General features: G+C 42.7%; 1 protein-coding gene across 1 annotated transcript in view; it reads left to right on the top strand.

The window, feature by feature from the left end:
* ATP13A4 (ATPase 13A4) overlaps positions 1-19,181 on the top strand; it is a 123,147-nt gene that overhangs the window by 17,429 nt on the left and 86,537 nt on the right. The gene's annotated exons all lie outside the window — the stretch shown is intronic.

Genomic DNA, 19,181 nt, shown 5'->3' with positions numbered 1-19,181 from the left:
TATTTCTCTGAGAGTTTTTAATTGTGAATGGTTGTGAAATTTTGTCAAATGTATTTTCTGTATTAATTGATATGATTGTGTTTTTTTGTTTGTTTGTTTGTTTTTTTACTCTGTTAACATCATGGGTTACATTGATTTATGAATGTTGAAGTAGTCTTGTATCCTTTGAACACACCACTTGACAATGGTGCACAATTCTTTTAGCATATTGCTGAATTATATTTGTTAATATTTCATTTAGGACTTCTGCTTCCATACTCCTAAGGGATATTGATCTACCGTGTGATTGCTTTCTTTTTCCTTCCTTCCTTTCTTTTCTTTTTTTTTTTTTTTAATACTTTCTGTCTAGTTTTGTTATCAGAGTAACATTAGCTTCATAAAATGAATTAGGGAATGTTTCATCTTTTTTTATTTTCTGGAAGAAGTTGTGACGAATTGATATTAATTCTTCTTTAAATGTTTAGTAGAAGTTTTCAGTGAAACCACCTGGACTTAAGGATTTTTTATTTTTTATTTTGCACCGTGAGGCTTGCTGGATCTTCCCCAACAAGGGACTGAACCTGGGCCAGGGCAGTGAAAGATCAGAATCCTAACCACTAGGTAACCAGGGAACTCCAGGGATTTCTTTTTGGAAATTTAAAAGGTGTAAATTCAATTTTCTTGGTAGTTCTAGGGTTATTCAAATTATCTCTTATCCTTCTAATGACATGAATAATAAGATCTTTTGTTATAGTTTCACAGGTTTTATGGCTCTATTCAACATCTTTTAAAGACCATTTCCTCTTTGTGGTTCAGTTTGGGCAATTTTGATTATTCTGTCTTTCATTTCACTGATTATTTCTTGTTCCTCCATTCTGCTCGTGAGTCCATTCATTGAGTTTTATGTTTTTGTTCCTTTTTTTTTTTTTTAATTTCAGGCACAATATTATTCAGTTCTAAAATTTCCATTTGATTCTACTTTGATCTTCTCTTTCTTGTTGAGATATTCTTTTTTTCACTTATTTTTGGTGTGACTGTAGTTGCTCCTCAAAGTATCTTTATGATGGCTGTTTTAAAATCTTTATTAGATCATTCTAACATCTCTGTTATCTTGGTGTTGGCATCTATTGATTGTGATTCTTCATTCAGTTTGAGATCTCTTTGGTATGACTTTTAAAAAATTAAAAACTGGACATTTCAGGTATTACATTATGAAACTCTGGATCTAATTTAAAACTGATTATCTTAGTTGGCTTTTGTTGCCACTGCTCCGGCAGAAGAGTAGGGCACCATCTCATTACTGCCAGTTGGCGAGGAAAGTCCTGGAAACCTACTCAACCGCCATTGACACCAGAGGAGGGGGAGGCTTCTTATTACTGTTGGTTGAGGGTGGGAGTTTCAGCACCACTAGGCTTCCGGTGACAACTCTCTAGCTTGGAGGACTAGAAGTGCCTCACTTCTCCGCGTCACATGGCCTCTACTGATGCCATGGGAGGGAGTCTTACTACTGCTAGGTGGTAGGAAAAAATCTTGACTCTCTAGAGGCTTCCTCTGACAACATCCCAGCACAGAGGAGGAGGAGAGGGGCTTCGTTACCTCTGTTTGGGCGTGGTGGTCTAGGCGCCACACAGTTTCCACTGATACCACAGGGAAAAGGGTGCCTGCTACTGCTTGGTGGGAATGAAAGTCTTGGCTCCTTATGTAGCCTTATCTGACATCATTCCTGCCAGGGTTTGAGGTTCCTCCTCCCAACGTGCGGAGAAGAGTGCTCTAGACTCCCCACTTGGCCTTTGCTGGTGTAGGTGGGGTGGGCCCACAGTTTTTGTGTGCGAACTTTGGATCCTTTCCTGGTAATTTGGCTAGAGAGATCAGTCTTTTGGTGTGAGTGAGTGTGTGTGTGTTTGTGTGTGTGTCTTCTCCCATTGCCAGCTTCTTTTGCTCCAAGCCATAGGTGAGGCAAAGAGAACTCACTACTGTGTTGCTGTTTCCTTGGTTCCCAAGTTCTGTAGTCAATCTGCCTTCTCTCCACCATTCAATCTTTTTATGTTTGTTTTCTATATGATATTCACGGATTTTAGTTGAACTGATTGGGAAGAATAGGATAAAGTAAGTGTACTCCACGTTTCCAGAAGCAGAAGTCTCAGTTAATTTTAAAGATAATATTACTTTCCAATTTTATTTTAAAATCTATTTTATTCTACTTTATAAAATTTCAAAAGCACAGAAAAATATAAGGAAATGTGATAAACATCACCTTGGCTCTATCATTGTTAACATTCAGTATATTTGCTGCTAGCTTTTTTTTTTCTGTAAATTTTCTTCATTATAGGACTCAAACCATAAATGCCTTTGTTAATTTAACACACAATAAGTATTTCCTTATGCCATGAAAAATGCAGTGTAAAATTCAATTTGATAACATTCAGTTTTGTGGAGGTGTCATATTTAGTGAACTGTTTTCCAAATGTCAGACAGTTAAGTTCTTTCTAGTGCATGTGCGTGTTTTACTCTTGTGTATAAAAATGTAGAATTTTACCTTTTCATTTCAGATTCTTTCCTTACAATGAATTCCTAGAAATAATAACTATATTACTGCAACAAAAGTTATGAACACTTAAAACTCTTGATAAATTTGCTGAATTGCTTTTTAAAAAGATTGTGCCAGTTTATGAAGGATCCTTCCAACTTTGTACAAAAATGCTGTTGTAACTCTCTTGGGTCAGCTTTCAGCACTTGCCAAAGATCTTGGCCAATTTTAGTGAAAATGGCATCCTGTTTTAAATTTTCCCTCCAACCTTATTCAAGATCAAGTTTCAGTGTAACTCCATTTATTGGGGGCTGGTTATCTGCAGGTTCATATATTGGATGCCAAAACATCAAGGTCAATACAAGGATGAAAAAGGCATGTTCTTTCATCAAGGAACTCAAAGTCTAGGAGCAGTACTGGCTAATATGTACCGAGCAACTTGCCTTGTGTTAGACATCGTGTAAACACTTTGTAGGCAACATATTATTTAATTGTCACATCCACCCTATGAGGCAGTTACCATTATAATATTCATTTGACAGAAGAAATATTACTTGGTCTAAATGGCAGAGTCTCCTTCACTGGATCGATCAGCTGTTCCCAGAGGCCATGTGCATGCGAATCAGCTGAGATACAAAGCTGGAAATGCCCTGGTCCTCAGGCCCAACCCTCAGAAATTTGGGGTGGTGGTCCAGGAATTTGCATTTTTTAAAAGTGTCCCTGTGATTCTAATGCAAATGATTGGCAGCCCCACATGTAGGCACGCGTATAAATATTTACTTATGAGGTTGAAATAGGGGCTACATGACGACTGAGCAAGGAATCATTTTCTCTCAATAGACAGAGAAGCTAATTAAGGGGAGAGCTGTTTCAACTGTTTCCATCGCCTGGTTTAGTTGGGAGATTTCAATTCTCCCTTCTCCTATCTATTTGGCAATAAAGAGGCTTCCTCTTAAGAGAAATGATGGCTGCAAAAGTAAATGCGTGGCAGTCACATGCAGGGAAGGGATAGCACTCAGTTCATACCTTTGGACCACATGTATACATCCTTGCAGTCCCTCTTGACATGTCCCCCAGCAAGGACTTTCATGTCACCCATCTTTTCTCAGTCTTAGACAAGAGATAAATCATACCAATTGAACAAATGTAATGAGTCTCTGCAGTGTGGATGCTGTGGAGATAGATAAAGCCCTCAATGAACTAATGCTCTAATGAAAGAAGCAAACGTTTTATTCAACTAACCTAAATATATGTTCTACATGGAAGGCAAAGTGATCTAAGGAGATGCCTTTCCTTCTTTCTTTCCTTCCCTCCTTCTTTGCTTCCTTATTTATTGAGCACTTACTGTGTATGAGTCCCTGTGCTTGGTATTAGGGATACAAAGAAAAGTCCTAGGGTCAAATATCTGGTAGAAGATAGAGTTCAGTGGGCTGGTGTCATGACAGCAAGGTGCTGTGGGGACACAGAGGAAGCTACAGCCAATTCCTGAATGACCACAGTGCAAAAGTGCCAACTGAAAATAATCTAGAGGGATGAATAGGAGTTTACCAGCAAGCCCAGACAAGGTGAAGCACATTCAAAATCAGGGAGACACAGTGTACAAAGGTACTGAGATGTAAAGATAGGGCACAGTTCATTCAGAGAACTGAACGTAGCCTGGCAACGTTGGTGTGCAGGGTGTACGTGTGTGTAGTGGTGTGGGACGGGAAGAACAGAGAGATGAGGCTCAGAAGATAGTGTGGGAATGTTAGGAAGAGCTTTGCTTGCCATTCGAAAGGGATTGAAGGGTGACTCTTAGGCAACCATCCTGGTTTGCCTGGACCTTCTGGCCTTTAGCATGGAGAGCCCACATCCTGAAAAATCCCTCAGTCCTAGTCAAATCGCAATGGTTGATTACTCTAGTAAGGAATTGAAAGCAGGTGTTTGGGAAGGTAACTCCGTAGCAGTGTGGACAACTGTGTAGGTGCACATGGAACTGAGAAGGGGGTTCTTGCAGTGATTCTAGTGAGCGTAGAGGTTGAACTAATAGGAGAGAAGTATCAGGGATGGAGCAGAGGAGACCAGTTTGAGAAAAATCTAGGAGACGCAATCCATAGTCCTTGAGGTCATTAGATGCTGAGGGAGGAGGGGGAGAATATTACAGGGAATCCCTAGATTTCTGGGTCCTATAACCGGTGTGGTAGCAGTAGTGATTCAGACAGAGAAGAAGGTGTGGGTAATGAGTTTGGTTTTAAACTTGTGATGAATTCTAAGTGAGGAGGCTTCATAGAGAAAGTTTTATTTGGATAAAATTTAAAGATTGCTGGGATTTTTTTTTCCTAGGCAAAGGAACAACAAGGTAGGGGCAGGCTTTGAGAAATAGAAACAAACAAACAAAACCTGCTTAAATAAAGTCATATTGGTAGGTAAGAGGGTATTTCTAGGAATGATGTGTAGATATAGGATATACTCATTTTAAGTACAATCTTGCCTGTTATGACTCTGATTAGACTGAGAGAAATAAGAGAAAAGAAGGTGTTATTTTACTATAAATATAGGATAAGGCATGGCTACCCAACTGGTATACCACGGCTGGCGCTGGGGGTGCTACAGATGGATTTCAGGGGTTCTTATAGGAAGGGTGAGATGCTGAGCCCCTCCAGCTTCAAGCAGCCTCATCTACTTATCTGATCTGCACTGTGTATAAAAAGATTTGGAAGCACTGTGCTAAGGAAATCCCTTTATGGTTTGGTTTATAGCCAAACTCAAATTGATGTAAAATCATACCACTTTTTTTTATTAGAATGCAAAATACAAAAGAAAAATTAAGTTCTTTTTTTTTTCTTTTTCGCAGACTTTATTTCCCCTCACCCCCAGCTTTATCTATATATAAGTATATAATTGTGTAAGTTTAAGATGTACAATGTGATGATTTGGTATACATATATATTGTAAAATAAGTTCTTTATAAACAAAAACTTTGGATTTTTTTTTGTTTTACCATTTCTTTTTGGGATAAATGTTATTATTTCTAAAAAAAGACAAAAGCCCATTAAAGTAAAAGCAGCTGAAGATTAGGTCATTTATCTATTGTCTTTGTGTAACGTCTGAAATCAGTGGGAATGTAGCCGTTAGCATTTGAACTCTTGCAGAAGTACTGACTGCTCCATAAGTCATCAGGAAATAGGGAAAGAGCTAGATTAAAAGAACCAGCAAAAGTACGATGATAATCCTATGTTTCTTTTTTTTTTTTTAATTTTATAAATTTATTTATTTTTGGCTGCATTGGGTGTTTGTTGCTAAACGCGGGCTTTCTCTAGTTGTGGTGAGCAGGGGCTACTCTTCCTTGTGGTGCGCAGGCTTCTTATTGCGGTGGCTTCTGTGTTGCGGAGCACAGGCTCTAGGAGTGCAGGCTTCAGTAGTTGTGGCTCGCGGGCTCTACAGCGCAGACTCAGTAGTTGTGGTGCACGGGCTTAGTTGCTCTGCAGCATGTGGGATCTTCCTGGACCAGGGCTTGAACCCGTGTCCCCTGCCTTGGCAGGCAGATTCTTAACCACTGCGCCACCAGGGAATTCCCTCCCACTTTCTTTTAATATTATATATATATCTATATAAAAGCACAAGAAATATTTTTGTACCACTTAATGGTTACTTATAAGGCAAAAATCTATTAATTATCATCGAGGTTAAGAAATAGAATAATGCCATGCCAGTTTGGAATAACCATGTGTAGTGGACATTAGTGGGTTCACTGAAAAATTTGAATGTGATTTGGGTTTTAGTTGAGATAAAAAGTCACTGACGTGGAGAAATGGAGGCCAGTGAATGAAAAAGCAGATTATAGGAGAGCATTTATGGTATGGTTTCATTTTGGTCAAAGAAACAACATAAATGCAGTAAGTTGTTAACTGCAGAAATCTCTGGGTTGTGGGAATGTGAAGATTTTGGTTGTATGTTCCTTTTCTGATCTTTAAAATGTGCATGTACTGCTTCTGTAATAATAAAAGCATAAAAGAAATACCTTAGGTTATATTATAACTATCTGGCCCAGCATTAAGTGTCCTGAATTATCCCTTAGTTGGGTGTGACATCCCAGAATATATCCAAAAGGTAGAAATTCTGGTCTTCCTTTTGTCCCTCTACTATCCCAAACAATTTCCCATTTTTATTGTGTCACTCATTTCCCTATCACCTATCCTCACTTCATCATCTACCACTTTGGTCCACTTGCTTGAAATTCTCCAGCCGTTTAGGAGCCTCTTGTCTGTCAATCAAAACCAGAATCATGCATCTTGGCTTGGTGGCGCCATCTTGCAGAATTGCGAGAAAGCTTCCCCAAGGCGGTGCTCAGGTCTGAATACCAGTTATGGAAATGAATCATACATGTGGCCAGGAAGTCACACAATGTCACAATGGGGGTGGCATGCCAGCTCCCATCCTCGGGGCCAGGCATGGGGCTTCCTGCATGTGGCATTCTCCCCCTTCCAGAGGGCTGGCTGATGGTCTTGAGCAGGTGGTCGCACAATACGTTGGCAGCAATTTGCACGATAGAAACCACCCTCTATTTTTCCTTATAGGAATGTTGAAGCTTGAGTGAAGACCACATGGGCAGCTTTGAAATGGAGGCAGGCGTCTCCACGGAAGGGATTTATGACCTTAGATGTGCATTTATGAGGGGACTGCAAGCTGGTTACGTAGGTGATATTTGTGAGGTTCCTGTTGTTATAAGAACTATAGGGATCAAAATTTAGAACTACTCAAGAGATCGTGTAATTCCACCTCCTCTGTTACAGAGGGTGAAACTGAGGCCCAGAGAGAGGAAGAGGACGATTTAACAGAATCAGAGTTCAGACTAGAACCCAGGCTTCCCCATCTCCAGGTCAATGCTTCCCTCCACCCTCCAGGTCCATGTTTGCAGACTTGTCTGTCGGCTATGACTCAATAAGTTATTGCTATGGGTGCAAGGACTTGTATGCCCCACAAACACTGACAGCCTTCATAAGCAAAAGTAGAACTCAGTCATTTGAGAATGTGCAGCATTTTAAAACCTGTCGAATAAACGTGCAAGAAATATATACAACCAATTGATAATAACTTGAAACCCATATGGTCATCGCGTGGATATTAAGATAGAACACTGCGAGTGTTCCAGATGTTTTCCTGGGGCCCTCCTTAACCATAACCCACCTCTGCCTCCTCCCCCAATGCAGAAATAACCTCTTACTTGACCTCTATAATTTTTATTTTCTTGCCTTTAAAATATATTTTTTCTAACCATTCCATAACAATATTTTTGAAGCTTATATGACTGAAATACATTGATTATATTATTTTGTGTTTTGCCTCTTCTGTGACATGTATTCATATTATTGCTTATTCATCTTCATTGTGTCAGAATAGATCATTGTAAGACTATACTAAAAAAAATGTCAGTTTCATTGTCGATGGACTTTTGGATTGTTTCAGGCTTTGAGTTTTTCTTGTTCGTGTCTCCTGGTACACGTGTGCATACATTTCTGTAGGAAGACACTTACCAGTGGAATCGCTGGGTCACGCCGTATGCATGTCTTTAGCCTCGCTGCAGAATGCCAAACTGCTTTCCAAAGTGCTTTTAACAATTTATCTCTCACCAGCAATGTTAAGAAAGGGGTCCTCATTCTAACTGTTATTCTAGGCGTGCTTTCCACCCACTTCCACTATATGGAAAAGATTTCAGGCCATCTCAACAAGAGAGCTTGGTAATAAATACAGTGATTTTCAAAACGGTTTTTATCTACACGAGCCCTTGTTTAAGCATAAACTTGTAATGGAAGATCAATATACTTATATTGATTTTATATTGTTTGGACAGATAGAAGTGGAGTTGTTCTGGTTGAGAGGGAAGTGTGTGAGCTCAGAGTACCGCCTTCTGGGCTTCAGCCCAGGGTCTGGTACGTGGTGTGGCTATTAGTAAGGTTGTCTGAAAATGAAACAGGCTTCCCCAGGAAGTAGAGTTTGCTTCATTGGAGGTGTGGGTGTTTCATATGGTGGAAGAAATGCAGAATCAGATCTCTGACCCTTCCCTCCTTCGGAATTCAAACAGCATACTTCCCCCCCCCCCTTTCATTTTCTAAAATCCTATGAAAAGTGACAAATCATCATACTTGGGGACAAAGACCAGTAAGAACCCTTGAGGATACAATCAATTGTCAAGATAAATTCTCCCTTGAGCAAAGAGTGGAGGTCTGACTTTGGAAGATCACTGCTTTTCCCTATGCTTTCTCTCGCTCTCTCTCTCTCTGTGCCCTTGTTTGAGAATTCTCCTAAGATCTCAGATTTCTCCTCTTGAAAAATGATGTTAGACTGATGTTTGCTAAGATTCATCACATGCTAACAGTCTGGAATTGTCGTTCTTGGCCTCTCTGTTTAGCAGTCTAGCAATATTCAAAAATGTAATTGGAGCCATTTGTTCACTCACAAACTATTAGTGGGCCTATTATGTTTAGGAAGTGTGCTTCTATGTGCAGGCATCCAGCAATGAACCAGACAGATGGAGGCTCAGCTCTTGTTACATTTTTAGGAACTTACGTTCTAGGAACTGATCATAAAAAAAATACAAATAAGAAAAATGTCAGGGAAAGATAAGGGCTTGTAGAGATTTTAAAAGGATGATGGGAAGAGAGTGATTGGATAGCTTCTTTAGACTGTGTGGTCATGGAAGCTGAGATCTGAGTGATAGGCACTGGGGGAAAGCCACGTCAGGGCATCCATGAGGATTTATCAGTTAACCTTAAGTCTAACCGCCTTCATAATAAGAACAACTTCTATTTGAATCGCACTTTCGCCACTGTTGTCCCATTTCATAGTCAATAACATTTTTGTGAGGTAGGCATTAGTAAAATTTTTTTTTAATTTTTAAAATTTTTTTTCTTTTAAACTTTTTTTATTTTTATTTTTAATTTTTAAAGTTTTTGGCTGTGTTTGGTCTTCATTGCTGCACACAGGCTTTCTCTAGTTGTGGTGAGCAGGGGCTACTCTTCGTTGGGGTGCGTGGGCTTCTCATTGCAGTGGCTTCTCTTGTTGCAGAGCACGGGCTCTAGACATGTGGGCTTCAGTAGTTGTGGCTCGTGGGCTTAATAGTTGTGGCTTGCGGGCTCTAGAGCGCAGGCTCAGTAGTTGTGGTGTATGGGCTTAGTTGCCCTGCCGCATGTGGTATCTTCCCAGGCCAGGGCTCGAACCTGTGTCCCCTGCATTGGCAGGCGGATTCTTAACCACTGTGCCACTAGGGAAGCCCTAGTTATTATTTTTTAGGTAGGGTAGTGACTTCCAGATGCTAAAATTAGTAAGTGGTAGAAACAGGTCTTGAACTCAGTGTTTGGTCTCTCGTGTGGTGTTCCCCCCTGCTCTGCCTTGTCTTGGGTCTTTCTCCTGTGCACTGAGGACGCTGCGCAGACCAGATGGTGTCCCAGATACTGATCTATCTGAGTTCTACCTATTTTACACTCCTCAGGCATCACCAGAGAGAGAAGTTTTCATTTCAGCATCACACAGGAATCTAGAAAATGCATCTTGCCCCAGATTACCAGACCAGAAGATTAAGATGCTGCCTGCAGAAACCACTGTCTGGTTGCTGGGTGGAGTCCCTCCCTCCTGTTTCCTTTCTCTCTGTGGTTTGAAGCTTGGGAAAACTTGTTGAAGGAGAACCTAAGAACCTGTCTGGGCAGTACACCCATTACCTCAAATGTGAACAATCAGCAAGTGTCCAGGCACTGTCCCTGGTGGCACCTGCCAGGTGAGACTATTGGAGAGAGGGGCGGGAGTGTCTTCACGAGACGCAGCCCTATTGGTGGAAAGGGTTTTCTCTGTGACCTACTAGCTGGGTGACTCTGGGGCTTTCCTTACCTTCCTTGAAACTTACCTTTCTTAATCTCACCCCCAGCTGATACCACCTTCCTTGTAGGGTTGTGAGGATTAAAAGAGAATATGGAAAGACAGATATTAGGGTGGCGGGGACATAATGACAAGGTATTATTCACACGAACTGTGTGTTTCATGAGCTTCAGCACAGTTTGGGTGGACAATTACCCACAGAGCCGGGCAGCACCACCCTGCCTGCCACTGACGGGTGGGACAGGTTGCTGCCCTGCCAGACAACTGTGGTGACAAGGAGGATTTCCCACAGCCCAGGCTGGCAGCCTCCTGGGCTGAGAAAAGGAAACCCTGATTAGGTTGAAGGACACTGAAGCCCCCATAACATCTTCCTGCTTCCATAACCAGACAGCTGCCCAGCTGGAATGGCCATAGGCAGAGGCCTCTGTCCCTGACTTGCCCGAGGACCCCAGCTCCAGGAAAGTCACAAGAGGTCCATTTGCTGGTTGTGGAGGGGGAGAGATGTAGGTGTCATTTTTAAGGGTTTGGCAAACTCTCTTCTGGTCAATGGCTAGCTGGAGTAGAGGACATGCCCTAGAATCCCAAAGTCCCACCCAAAGTTGCAATCTCTGGCCATACGGGATGGGGTTAACTGTAGCACCACAATACAGAGACCTGTACTACCTTAGACTGACATTTTGTCCTTCAGTACACAGTATGTTTCCAGTCTCTGTAGCCTTTGGCTAAAGGCTAGTTTCCTGCACTTGGACTATCCTTCCTCCTACCCTCTTTTCCCAACTACTGAAGTTCTAACAATTCTCCCCAAGTTCACCTCAAGTGACCACCCTCCTGGCAAGCTTTTTCTAATTATCATCTCAGTTGGGTAGCATTGTCATTTTAAGCTAATAGCATTTTTCTTTCTGTGCTTTTCGCAGGACATGTGATATTTTCTGCCCTGAATTGTATTTTTTAATCCATCGCCTCTCCTGTCAGCCTCTTGAGGGTGGGACATTTGTCTCTAACAGACCCACCTTACCCATGGCCTTAGACACAGTAAGCAATATAAATTGAACTGAAGCAGAGATACCTTGAAGCCTTTCTGCTGGAGATGCAGCACCTAAACATTTTGATGAGGAGTTCCTTGGTCCTGGGGCCTGACAGAGTCATTCCACCATCTCCCATAGCAGTCGTGTGAGATAACACTGAGCGAGCAAACGGAGGCAATGGCCAGAGAAGGGGCACTCCAAAGCTAGGAAGAAGACGTGAAATCCCAGACCTGGGCGTGAAATCGAGCTTAGTGACCGTCTAACTTTCTGCCACAGGACAGTGAATGGCAGCCAGGTCGGTAGACTCCCAAGGGTCCCCTCCCTCCAGGCTCACGCTTGTACCAATTGATGGATGTCAACACTGTTAAAGGAAAATGGGACTCAGTGGTTAAGTAGTTATTGGTGCAGAGTATTTCTTTATGTATTTTAAAAGTAATTTTCAAGACCGGGAAATTAGCACAGCATACCCAAAGGTAATTGCGAGCACTCCTGTTGGTTCAGAACAGGATCCTGGGCACCAGGTGTCCACATCCGTTCATCCCAGGCCCTTGGTTTGTCTCTGTTGAAGGTGAGGAGTTTGAGAAGCTCAGCCTTAACTTTCGCCTCTTTTCAACTCCCGGAGACAGATGTTAGGAGGAAGAAAAAGGAAAAGAAAAAGAGAAGTACTGATTCAAGAACCCTAGCCTTAGAGAGTGAGTGTAAAGTAAACCATGAGACTAGTTAACATTTGCGAATGGCCCAGGCACGGAGCCGTGTCTGGGAGATGCTTCCACCTCCTGTTTCCTTTGACCCCCAGTACACTGATTTAATTTTGAAAATGTCTAAAAGTAGGATACAGTTACATGTCTTGGGATAGGACAAGAAAGCAGGGTTTCCTCTCTCTTAACCCTTCCTTCCTTCTTCCTTCCTTCCCTCTTTCCCTCAGTACAGTCACTCATTCATTCATTCGTTCAGTGCCACTATGTACAGAGCATGTACTAGGTGCTGGTATACAGAACTGGAGGAAACAAACTTGAACAGGTCCTAAACTGACAGAACCTAAACCTCGTGGGGGCAGAAAGGAAGAACAGTTCAAAAAGGAAGCAAAACAATACTAATTGCCAGTTGAGAGAATGCCATTAAAGTATTATAAATGGTGTATGAAATAGAGGGCTCATAATTATGTAGAAGATTGGCTAAGACTTCTGTGAGAAGCAAACACTTGAAGGAGACTTAAAAGGATGAGAAGCAGCCAGCCAAGGGAAGATCCTGAGGCAGGATGGGGCTCCGTGAGTTTAAGGAAATGTCCTTGTGGCTGGGGCAGCGTGAGATAGAGGCGGTGGTTCAGGTCGGGGAGGGAGGCCAGTGCATTCCGTAAGGGCAGTTGGCTTTCTCTCTTAGTTCCTGTTTCCTTGTCTGAGAAACGAGTTCCTGTGACCACTACTGACCTTAGTGGTCATTTGGCTTTAAGTGCATATCCTTTTTTTTTTTTAATTAATTAATTTTTATTTTTGGCTGCTTGAGGTCTTTGTTTCTGTACACGGGCTTTTTCTAGTTGTGGAGAGCAGGGGCTACTGTTCATTGCAGAGCGTGGGCTTCTCATTGAGGTGGCGTCTCTTGTTGCAGAGCACAGGCTCTAGGCGCTTGGGCTTCAGTAGTTGTGGCACATGGGCTCAGTAGCTGTGGCTCGCGGGTTCTAGAGCACAAGTTCAGTAGCTGTGGCACACGGGCTTAGTTGCTTCACAGCACGTAGGATTTTCCTGGACCAGGGATGGAACCCATGTCCCCTGAATTGGCAGGCGAATTCTGAACCACTGTGCCCCCTGGGGAGTCCAAGTGCACACCCTTATTTGCCATAGATTTCAATGTCAACACTTTCTAGTTCTCCTCTGGGTGCTGAGGATGACATTCTAGGCAGTAGGACCTAGAGACCTGCTTAGGTGGGGCAAACTCAAATGCCCACAGCAGGCTTCTCAACCTTGGCACTATTTTGGGGCACACAATTGTTTGTTGTGAAGGTTTGGGGACAGCTTCCTCCGCATTGTAGGATGGTTCGCAGTATTCCTGGGCTCTACCCATCTGATGTCTGTAGCACCTCTCACCCAGGTGAGAGTCACCTCCAGCCATTGCCAAATGTCCCCTGGGGGACAAGATAACCCCTGGTTGAGAAATACTGGCCTACAGAGAGAGATTGTATCTCCAATGAACAGGCCCAGGATGAGATGAGAAACAGAAGCTGACATAGAGCCTCAGGGCTGGGGACAAGAGAAAGCATGGCAGAGACCATGGGGAACAGGGGACAGCCACTTGTTTAAAGGTGGGCATCTCTTACTCACTCTGGCTGATTCCTTCTTCCTTGTTTCCTGAAGACTTCAGGTGCTCACAATTAGTTGTCCATAATCTTTGGTTCATGACACACTTGTTCTTTGCCAATACTGTATTGCATTAATATTGTTAGTCATTTAATTAATTCCTTATAATAATGTGATGACCCCACCACTTAAGCAAAATCGAGAATTTTGGCAATAATCTACACATGACAATGTGGCCCCACTTTCCCTGCCTTGCCCCCACAGAAGCCACCATCCTCCTGGACCATGGGGTCATCGTTCCCTTGCCTTACTTTCTATGTAGTTTTCTTTTATCTAAGTGTATCCTCAAAATATTCTTACAATTTTAGTTGTTTTTAACTGTATAGAAAGATTATCATGCTGATGTAAGCCTTTGCCCTGACTGTTTTCACTGACTATTATATCACTAAGAGTCATCCCTAATCTTGGGTGTTGCTGGGAGCTGATTTGTTTGAGGTGCAGTATCACATCCTGTGGCATGAACACATCACAGTGTATCATCCTTTGTCTCACTGGGTGGTGTTGGGTTAGTTCCTGGGCTATTTTGTATATGTCTCTTGGTGCTCCCCAAATGATTCTTAAAAAATTATTTATTGATTTACAATGTTGTATTAGTTTCAGGTGAACAGCAAAGTGATTCAGTTATACATATGCTACATATTCTTTATCAGAGTCTTTTCTCATATAGGTTATTACAAAATATTGAGCACAGTTCTTTGCGATACACAGGTCCTTGTTGATTATCTGCCTCATGCATAGTAGTGTATATATGTTAATCTCAAACTCCTAACTTATCCTTTCCTCCTCTTTCCCCTTTGGTGACCATACGTTTGTTTTCTATGTCGGTGAGTCTGTTTCTCTTCTGTAAATAAGTTCATTTATATCCTTTTTTTAGTCCCCAGTTGATTCTTACAGTGCAAGAACGTGAGTACAGTATGGTCACAATTTCTGATTTATTTTATTTTACTGTATTTTATTTTTTAAAGGAGTGTTATTGAGATATAATGGACATACAGTAAACTGCATATATTTAAAGTGTACAATTTGATATTTTTTCCCCTTAATAGTAATGTATATATGGCAATGCCAATCTCCCAATTCATCCCATCTGATTAATTTTGAAGAAAAGGCAGAACTTTCATGTGAAAATAACTGGGGGACAAATTTAAAGTTTTAAGAAATACTTACCAGACCAGCAAGAAACCTGTCTGCGGGCCATTCTTTTTGAGCCTCCAGTTTAAGATGAGGTCATTCAGGTTGAGAATGTCTCACCTGGATGGAGAAGTTAAGTTAACTTACAGGACGCTTAGGAAATCATTCTTTAGCACAAAAGAGTGGCAAACAGGAAATGACCCAGGCAGAAACTTGACGAGAATGCATGGTTCGGAAGAGCAGTGAGGTAAACTGTGTTCCTTTAGCACCACTTGTTGTACCACATGGACACTGTCGCAAAACATTCTCTTTACACCCAACATCTGGAAATAAGGAAAAGAGATTATCTTTAGGGAAGTAAACTTTAAAAAAATGAATCACTTACACTTGCAAATATTTAATGAAGCCAGTAGACAAATGCAAAATTGTCTTGAAGAGAATAAACGGCTCCCAGGCCAACAGGATCTGGCTGTAATTGATTGAATATATTTAAAGAAGGCACATCAGTCAGGGTGGGAGAATTCGTCAGAGAAGAGTCCAGAGCCCAGTTTAAGCACTCTGTTTGCTGACGGCGCCATCGGCAGGACAATCACAGCGGTAGAGACGGTGCCGCTGAAGGAGAACAGACTGTTAATACCGCGCATGTGTTTATCTGGCCCGCGTGACAGGTACAGACATCTCCTGCTCTCGTGACACCCCAGTTTCTGAGACCTGGTTAACGTGTGTCTTCTCTGGGAGAGGTGTTCTCCTGGCCGTCTCTGGGACGAGACGGCCAGGAGCCATTCTCAGGACTTGGTGGCCCCCTAGGTGATAATATCACTCAAGGAGCTTTTTAGAGTCAGTCACTGCTCTGCTTTTATTGTCACGCTCTCACTCTCCCCTACATCTCCATGAGTTCCTGTCTTCACACCTCTCCATTCACCAAGTGTTTAACCTAGTGCCAGGCCCCAAGTTCATGCACAGAGTGTAAACTCTGAAAGATCAGCCTTGATTAAGCCTCACGCACCCTCTAGGGCAGGGTCTTTTCTACACTCTGGGAACTCCCTGAATCTCTATGGAGAACTTACGTGTGTGTGTGTTTCTGGGGAGAGGGTCTGTAGATTTCTAGGGGATTCTGTTGGCTGAGGTAGTTTAGACCCATTGCTTCGGGGAGCATAGTTTGACTTCTTGAGTATAGGGGAGAAGGGAGAATGCCTGTACACCTGGAAGTCAGACCTTAAGTTCTTAGAGGTGCAAAGGATACAGATGCCCTGGGACAGACGGAGGAGGAGCATCTGTGGGTTGGAGGGGAATGAAGAAAGGAGCAGCGTACTCTTCCGTCATGCACATAGACTGCCATGAGGGTAATATTCTTTGGACATTTTCCCACCTTTTTTTTTTTTTTTTTGACTAATTGACTCCTTTTTGTGGGAGGAAGCGTGGGTGGAGGGTAGCAGGGACAGTTCTCTCAAGCATTTTCAGAGACATGGAAGGTATTCCATGATGCAGGAAGAAGATTGCTATGGGGTGATGAGAAACAGCCAGCGCTGTGCTAATTTTTGCAATTTTAAACCTAGTATCTATGACCAGTCCCTGCAATGAAATTCACTTCACGTCAGTTCAGTTCAACTCATTTCAACAAGCAATAATTGAACACTCCTTGTCTGCATTATTCCAGCTTTTCTACTGAAAATTTGGCAACGGGTCATGAGCTACTAACTGGTATTATGTCCGCAGGCTGAAAGCAAGCAAGCTTTTAGGGTAACACTCAGGTCTCACTCGGGGGTATTCATTTGGCTTTCCTGGGGTATTCCTGGTCTACCCGTGTTTTTACTAACAGCACCGCATTCAGATGACAATTCATATCATCACCCTTCTATACAACACTTGTATTGCTCTAAACTTGTTTAATCTGTTCATGTGTCTCTGGAGCTTCCCCATTAAACTAATGAGCTTCTTGGGGCGGGAAACATTGTCTCACTCATCTCTGTGTTTAGCGTATGCCTGCTGTTTTCTGGACACTTAAAAAGATATTTCTGAAGTCAAACTGAAATTAAAGAGAGGATGAAGAAGGGCCTTAGAGTAGAAACGGTCAGCTCACACTGCCTTCAGTGTGCTGCCGAGGGCTGGACGGGAGGCCCAGTTCTGAGTTCCTTATGAGCATTGTGCGTTGGGAAACCGGTTTAATCCTTTTCCACGAAATGAAAGTGCGTGTAAAGTGCTTGGTGAAAGGCGTTTCCGTGCTCCATCAGTGTTAGCTGCTGTCAGTGTTTCCAAATTATTAGCTGCTAATAACACCTATTATTATCATCAGCTTACATTTCAGTTTTCCTAGCTGGAAATGGAAGGTCATCATTCCTGCTCTACTTTGAAAATGAACGCGGAGACAGTGTAGAAACTACAGAGAGCTCTCACTGCATAGCCCGTAAAAGAAGGCACGGTGACAGGGAGATTTGTGCTTGTAGAAATGGCACAACTCGGGCATATGATACGAGGGGCTCGACTGAATGGCAGGGTGAGGAAGCTTTTAAACACAATATTTTAAAAAAATGAAAAAATGACCCAGTGGGGAGGGCGGGTAGAAGCTGACCTGTTCCAAAGTGCAGGAATATACTTAAAACACGTGGGAAGAGATGGTGGGCTGGACCCAGGACAGGTGTCTGGAATTTAGAATCGGGACCCTGCTCGGCATGAAACCAGCAAAGCATTGCTCTAGGCGGGTGAGGGGACGGGAGCAACCCAGGCTGGGCATCCGGGGAGCAACAGCTTGAGTGTGGGACAGGAGAGTGTTTATGTCAGGATAGACGTTCTACTTTGCAAAATGAGTCAAAGCTTGTATTTCTGAGGTGAGGCGAGCATGTTCTCAAAGGCGTGCCAGTCGTGGACACTGCGTGCACTGCTAGCAAGGGAAAGGGACCCAAAAACTACACGTGAAAGCAGTTTTCAGTCAAGGGTCACAGAAACTTTTCTGATAATATATCTTTATCGAGTGAGACAGAGAAGTTAGTGGATTTAAAGATGCATGTTCCAGACCCCTCATTATCCTAACGGGCAATTCCAGCAAAAGGAGAACTGTTGATACTAAGAATGCTTAGATCAAAATGCCAGTAAAACCCATGGGTTGAATTTCAGGTCTCTATTAGGGGAAATAGTAACACAGTAGCAGCAGCAATAAATGTTTATGTAGTATTTATACATAGTAACACACAGCAACCCTGGGAAAGGCATACTGTCACCACCCCGACTTTATGGATGACAAAGTGAGGAATGAAGAGGTGAACTAACTCGTTCAAGGTCACAGCCAGTAAGGGGCACTCTAGGCTTTGAACCCAAAGTGACTTGGTCCAGAGAATATGCTTTTAACCTGGACGTGCTTCTGCCTCTCAACTGTAGGCATTATAACCAGTATAAAGTATACCTATGACTTTGTAGGATATAGCTGTGAGACCGAGGCCGTACACTTCAGGTGTGGTTTTCCATTCTGTCCCAGGCTTTTCTTGGAAGAAAGAAGTTTGTCCAGATGATACATTTATTAGAGGTCAGACTCTTATCTTGTTCTCATTTTTGACTTCATGGCACTTAGCACTGCTCAATAGCTGAAATAAACCAAATGGTCTCTGTGGTGTTTTTCCCCTTGACGTAAAATTCTTTTTGTTTTTAAACAAGAGAGGAGAGTGGGGAGGCAGAACTCCCTCCACCGCAAACCCCCGAAGGCAAGCTGGGATTCAGTTGTTCATCCTCTGGTGGTCAAACACCTTCACTAAATCCTGACTCCAAACTCAAGGCCTTTTCTAGCCCCTCTTACCCACGACGCTGCTGGTTCCAGCCAAGGGGACATTCACTGCTGCTGTCACCCTGTCCTTCTGTCACATGGCTCATGGTCACGTCTGTGAAGGCGGTGGATCAAGTTCAAGACGTGAAGGCTGACAGATCTGGTTGTGAATCTTGGCAGTAGAACTTGCCAGCTGGGCGGCCTTGGACCAGTCATTACGTTCAGCCTTTCTGAGCTCTGCCTCATCATTTATGAAGTGAGTGTCATATCATCCTCTTCAGGGAATGCTTCAGAGACTGAAACCAGATAACGTATCACATAGTATACAGTGTTTGGCACAGGGTAGCCATGGGCTGAAGTTGTAGAAACTGAATTTCCCAGTTAGATTACAACTTCGTAGGGGCCTGGGGTCACGTCTTGTGAAGGATCTTTGTCAGGGATCCTTCTTCACTTTCTCCATCCCTCCCTCTGTCCTCCCCTCACCCTCCTCATCTTCTTCACGCTCTGCCCCTCCCCCCCACCAGTTTCATCACCAAAATTCCAGTTCGTTCCTTTGTTGTTTATTGTGC

Source organism: Hippopotamus amphibius, chromosome 6 (assembly GCF_030028045.1).
Source record: "Hippopotamus amphibius kiboko isolate mHipAmp2 chromosome 6, mHipAmp2.hap2, whole genome shotgun sequence".
NCBI lineage: Eukaryota > Metazoa > Chordata > Mammalia > Artiodactyla > Hippopotamidae > Hippopotamus > Hippopotamus amphibius.
Note: the sequence above shows the minus strand (reverse complement) of the source record. Positions and strands in the feature narration are given on the sequence as shown.